Here is a 6,477-nt window from a genome sequence, read left to right on the forward strand (position 1 = left end):
GAAGGGAATTGCTTCATTGCCTTGAACGCCTGTCTTTTCCCGATGCTGCAACCCCATCATTAACTAATCCAGCTTGATCTAACCACAGAAAAGCAGCAAACCTCTCAGCTCCTTAGGTATGGATAACACTTGAACCACTTCATCTATCTAGCTATCTAGCTAACTAGCTATCAATTATCCATGTTTCTATCATCATCATCTGTCTAACCAACTTGCCTCACTGGGGGCTCACAGAGAAACTGAAGTTTGGGACTGTTATTTGGTTTTGATCACATTTGTTGAGTTCCTATTATGTTTAAGGCATTTGGGGGACAGTTAAAATACAGGATGCTCAGTTAAATGTTAGAGCTGGTCTATTTTGATTACATTTAAAGTTATTTCAAATCTTAATTCTGGCACATGTACATTTTGTTCTTATGTATCTGTGACTTATTTATTAATTGTGGAACTGGGGATTGAACCCAGGAGCATTCTACCACTAAGCTACAACCCTAGCGCTTTTGACTTTTTTCTTTTGAGACAGAGTCTTACTAAATTGCCCAGGCTGGCCTTGAATTTATGATCCTCCTGCCTCAGCTTCCAGAGTAGCTGGGATAACAGGCAACCACAGTGCCTAGCTGTCTTCTTATATTTTTATTGGAGAAGTCACTTTCTAATATTTTTATTTCTGTGGAATAATAATTTTCAGTTTCTTTCAGTGGTATATAGACTGGTGGGGGTTGATGTAAGCTGTGGGTTGTCGCAAGCTATTAATGGGTGTGTGTGTGTGTGTGAGCTATGCGCATTTGAGCATATGAGGGGACTGGTCTGGTGTTGCCAGCTCATTGGGCTATGCAATACAGTGTGCCTTTTCTCTGGCTCTGCCTGTGATCCCACATGGCACCTGAGATGGGTGGGGCTTTCCAAAATGTCAATCAACCTGCTGACCACAAGACATCATCAAGCAAGACTCAACCCTTGGAAACACAATTCCTTGCCTTATTTGGGTGGAATATTCTATGAATGGCTTTTCCCCAATAAATTAAGGGGGGGTTCAGGTGTCAGGTGTGCTCTCTCTCTTGCCTCCCTTGCTCCCCTTGCCTTCCAGCGTGGCAGATGAGGTCTCAGAGCTGTCCCTGATCCCAGAAATTGAGAAAGAGGCATTTTCATGTTTGTGTGGTTTCTTCACCATTTTCTTAGTTATTGATTCAGCCAACTCCTTGAACCCAGCTCATCTCATTAGCCTGGCTAGCTGGTGACAATGGATTCTTTCAGAGGGGGAGGAAAACACATGTGACCACCCGTGCAGCTTTGTACGTAATCTCAAGGAGTTCTGCAAACCCATTGTTAATCTAAAATTTCATGGGTTCCCAGATAAGAACCCATTTTGAGAGAATGTTAAACTATCTATTGTTTAAACATATTAAATGATATTAAATATTGTTAGTTCTTCCAGTTAATTCCTTTAAATGTGAAAAATAAATCTAGTTGCTTTTTCCAAAATCTACTTTTCCAAAAAGTAGACTTTGAAGAAATAGCTACTATTCTTGTGCTCTACTGGTGACAGTATAAATTTTAAAAAAAATTGTTTAGATGTGGTGAAGTATATTTATAAGATTTATTGTTTTAGCCATTTTTAGTGTATAGTTTAGCAGTACATTGCACGTTGTGTAATCAATCTCCAGAATTCTTTTCACCATGCAAAACTAAGCTCTATACATTTAAATGAAAATTCCCCATTCCCTCCTTTCTCAGTCCCTAGCAAACACCATTTTTTTTTTGTCTGCATACATGTGACTACTCGAAGCATCTCATAAATGGAATCATATGCTATTGGTCTTGTTGTGACTTGCTTATTTCACTTACCATAATGTCCTCAAGGTTCATTGCGTTGATGCATGTGTCAGAATTTCCTTTCTTTGTGAGGCTGAATATTAACATTTCATTTATCATTCATCTGTTGATGGATGTTTGGGTTATTTCCACATTTGACTATATAAATACTGCTGCTATAATCATGAGAATGAAGAGTGAATTTATACAAAATGTGTTGATGGAGGGAATTTGGCAATATTAATAAAATTACTACAGATTGGTGATTGATGATAAAAACAAAGATAGTTTTTAATAGTAGTCATTTTGTATATAAAAATATTTAAAACTTGTGTATTAGATCAGAATTTAGAGGTTTTAGAGTTAGATTGTAATACTTCTCTGTTACATGTGGAGAAATCAACACAAACTCAAAATTTTCAAGAGAAGTACCTTTTTCATGAAACTGGTCTAGCAGTACTATCATCCTGGTACACAGGAACTAAAATGAATAATGTAACTAGGAACCTAGTATGGAACCAGATTTTGGTCTTTATTTCCAGTAGCCATTAAAAGTACCTAATGACGTATTTTATGATAGGGAGGAGAAAATTAGGCTTAAATTTTAATTGTTTTTTAGAAAGTAAGGATGTTTTAAAAATGATTGCATAGTGTTGACAGAAAAAAGGTTCTATTTAAAAGACTGAGATGTAGCTTAGTTTGCCTAGCAAGAATTGGGTACTGGGTTCAGTCTCCAGAGAAAGAGAGAAAGAGAGAGAGAGAGAGAGAGAGAGAGAGAGAGAGAGAGAGAGAGAGAGAGAGAGAGAGAGAAGAGGAGAGAGAGATTGATTTAATTGAAATCATATCTGTGAAAATCTGTGAGTCTGTAATAATACTCAAAAAAGAGAAAATCTATAATTTATTGCAGAAAAGGTAACTGTGAAGCTAAATAAGGGTGAAGTACAAGAGAATATGCTTACATTTTAATGTATTTTTAATAAATAGAGAAAGGTTGACATTTATGGGTGTCCTATATATCTTCTACTAAATATATAAAGGTTAATCAACAATAGATGATTAATTTTAATACCTCTGAAATCGAGGTATAACTTCCGCAGTGGATGGCCTTTTAATTGATGTAGGTGGGGAACTGGATGTTCACACTTGGTGACAACTGTCCCTACCTAACCGATCACTTGAGCTGAGTGATGTGCATTGTTGGTATTACAGGTGGAGTTCAACCACTATTTGAAATGTCTTTTTAAAAATTTCTTTTTCTTTTTGGTTTTGAAATGAGGTATTATATACACAGGAAGGAACAAAACAGAAGAATAAAATATATATTTGCTATGAGTAAATAAAACCTTTATCTTCAGAAGGATGTCAACATAATTTCTATATTTTCTTTCAATGCTTTATGATAACTAGGAAAGGAAGATACCTACAAGTAGTTGGAGCCATGTTACATTTTGCTATTGAGATAACATGCAAAAAGATTTTTATTAAACAACAAGAAATGCAACTAAAGGAGGAAAAATTGCCAAATCTCTCAGGATAAGTAAAAGAAATTTCAGAGCCATGAAAGACTAGTGTAACTGATTCTTAGCAAGACTATCATAAATACTCTGTCATAGTTTAATTAGTTTTTTCTTTCTTAAAGGTACATAAATAATGAAACAGTTGATAATCAATGACATATTTGGTAAAATATGGCATTATTTTTCTCTAATAAGAGAAAGGGAAAGTCATAGAAGTGTGAAATTGCCAAATAGTATTGAAAAAAAGTAGAAACTCTACCAAGGATAGAAAGAATGTAGGAGAGGGTGGAAAGATGATGGATTGGCCAAATGTTCTGAAGAATGAAGCTGGCAGTACAATCTCTATCTCTTGTTTCTATGGAGACAAAACTTTTAAAGGGCCTGTTACTTCTAGGGCTCAATAAGGTTTGCTTAAGTTCTAACAGTGCTAGAAGATGATGAACAAACAAATAAAAAAGAATACATCATTTCATGGAAAGAGATCAGCTTGCAAGAAACTAAAATCTATGGAAAAGTATGGATATGAAAAGTCCCCTTGACCTCACCAAAGAAGATATACATGTGGCAAATAAACACATGAAAAGTTGTTCAATATATCATGGGTAAATTGCAAACTAAGCAATGAGATGCTACTACATACCTATCAGAATGACTAAAATTGAAAACACCAACAACAGCAAATGTTAATGAGGATGTGAAGCAACAGGAAGGCTCATTGGTTGATAGGTAGATTGCAAAACAGTAAAACAGTATAGACACTTTGAAAGAACAGTTTGTTTGTTTTTACAAAATTAAACATACTGTTACCATGTGATCCAGAAATCGCACTCCTTGGTATTTAAGTGAACTGAAAATTCATTGTGACACAAAAACCTGAACATGTATGTTAATAGCAAGTTTATTTATAATTGTCAAAACTTGTAAGTAACCAAGATGTCCTTCAATAGTGAATAGATAAACTGTGATGTAGCCAGACAATGGAATATTATTCAGCACTAAAAAGAAATTAACTATCAACTCATGAAAAAAATACAGAGGAAACTTAAATGCAGATTATTTACATACATATTACTACATGAAAGAAGCCAAACTAACAAATCTGGATACTGTATGATTTCAGCTAAATGCCATTTGGGAAAAGGCCAAGTTATGGAGACAGAAAAAAAAAAATAGGGCATCAGGAGGAAAGGAGAAATAAATAGATGAACATTGGATTTTCTGGTCAGTGAAAATACTTTGTATGATGCTATATTTGTCCAAACCCATAGAATGTCTAACACCAAGAGTAAATCCTAATGTAAACTATGGACTTTGGATAAATATTATATCAATTGTAACAATGTACCTCTCTGGTGGGGGAATTGCCAGTGGGGTAGGTTGTGAATATGCAGTGGTAGGATATGGCAACTCTGTCATTTCTTCTCGGTTTTGCTGTGAATCTAAAAGTGCTCTTAAAAAAAATAGTCTCTTTTAAAAGAAGGTGTGATGGGAAAGTAGGAACAGCCAAACCTGATGATGGATAATTTAGGTGTGAATCACCTTCAAAGATATAAGTGCAACTCAACTAAATCGACAACTCAGATTTTCTAACTTAGTTGATGCAATCTTTTTTCTTTTATTGCTTCTGGCACTGGTAAAATTACTATTACCCAAGTACAGAAGTTAGTATTATTGTACCCTTAAGGAGGTATAAGAACAAGTATAGAGACATTTTTTAATGAATCAAATTCATGGTGTTGCTATTTTTAAATAGTGTAAGTTTTTACCATGGCTGTTTAAGGCATTTGAAATATTCTAAGTAGTCTTTTATACTATATTTATAATTAATTTTGAGCCATTTAATGGATTTTAATTAATTAATTTAGAATCAATGTTTAAATGTTCATACAAAGTGATTTTCTGAGTTCTGTTTATTAGCTATCTAAAGTTAGAGCATTAGTTATACGTGAAGCAACAGGAAAGTAGAGAGTGCTCTTCTCCATGCTGAAATGTCCCCAAGACTTCAGGAATCTCCCAAATAGTAGAAATAAAAGCTCTAAAGATGCATGTGCTCCTAGAACAATATACTCAACTTTGAAAATTTTATTTTAAGGAAATAACTAAAATATGGGCAAATGTGTAGCTACAAGGACATTTATCTTAGTGTTGCTAAGTGCAGCAAAATGAAAACAACTGAAATGCTAATATATATATATATATATATATATATATATATATATATATATATATGCCATTTGGGGTGGCACAGTGGCTCATGCCTGTAATCCCAGCAGTCTGGAGGTTGAGCCAGGAGGATGGCAAGTTCAAAGCTAGCCTCAGTAACTTAGTAAGGCCTTAAGCAATTTATTGAGATCCTGTCTCAAAATAGAAAATAAAAAGGGGTCTGGGTTTCGGCTCAGTGGTACAGCGCTTGCCTACTATGTGTGAGGCACTGAGTTTGATTCTCAGCACTGCATATATATAAATGAATAAAAATAAATGTTCATCAACATCAAAAAAGAAAATAAAAAGAACTGGGAATGTGGCTTAGTAGTTAAGCACCCTTGGGTTTAATCCACAGTACAAAGAAAAAAGAGAGAGAGAGAGAGAGAGAGAGAGAGAGAGAGAGAGAGAGGCATCTGATGTGGACAAATATTTCAAAGGTTATAGCTCTGTCTGTTGGGGAAGCTGTGAGCAATTAGTCACTGTTCACTACAGGTGGGACTACAAAATGATGCAACCTGTCAGTGTCCATCAAAATTACCAAAGCATTTGACTCAGCAATCCCACTCTTAGGAATTTAGCTTAGCAATATACTTGTACTTGTATGAAATGGCAATGAGTGAGTTTATTCTTTGCCCCTCTGTTTGTGATAGAAAAAAGATAGGGAACAATCTTGGATGAAGGAAACTATGGTACAGCCTCACAACTGCATATGTTATGGCTATGGGAAAGAAAGGGAAGCTCTTACTATATGGATAATGCAGAAGCTCCAGAAATATGTTAAGTTGTTTTTTTTTAAAAAAAGGTTCAGAGCAGTATAAATACCATGTTCCCTTTTGTGTAAGAAAGTGACAAAATAAGAATATATATTTGCATTTGCTTTTATTTGCTTAAAACACTGAAAGGATACTCAAGAAACTAATCCAAAGATTATTTATGAGAAACC

This window comes from Ictidomys tridecemlineatus, chromosome 7 (genome assembly GCF_052094955.1).
Source record: "Ictidomys tridecemlineatus isolate mIctTri1 chromosome 7, mIctTri1.hap1, whole genome shotgun sequence".
NCBI classification, from domain to species: domain Eukaryota; kingdom Metazoa; phylum Chordata; class Mammalia; order Rodentia; family Sciuridae; genus Ictidomys; species Ictidomys tridecemlineatus.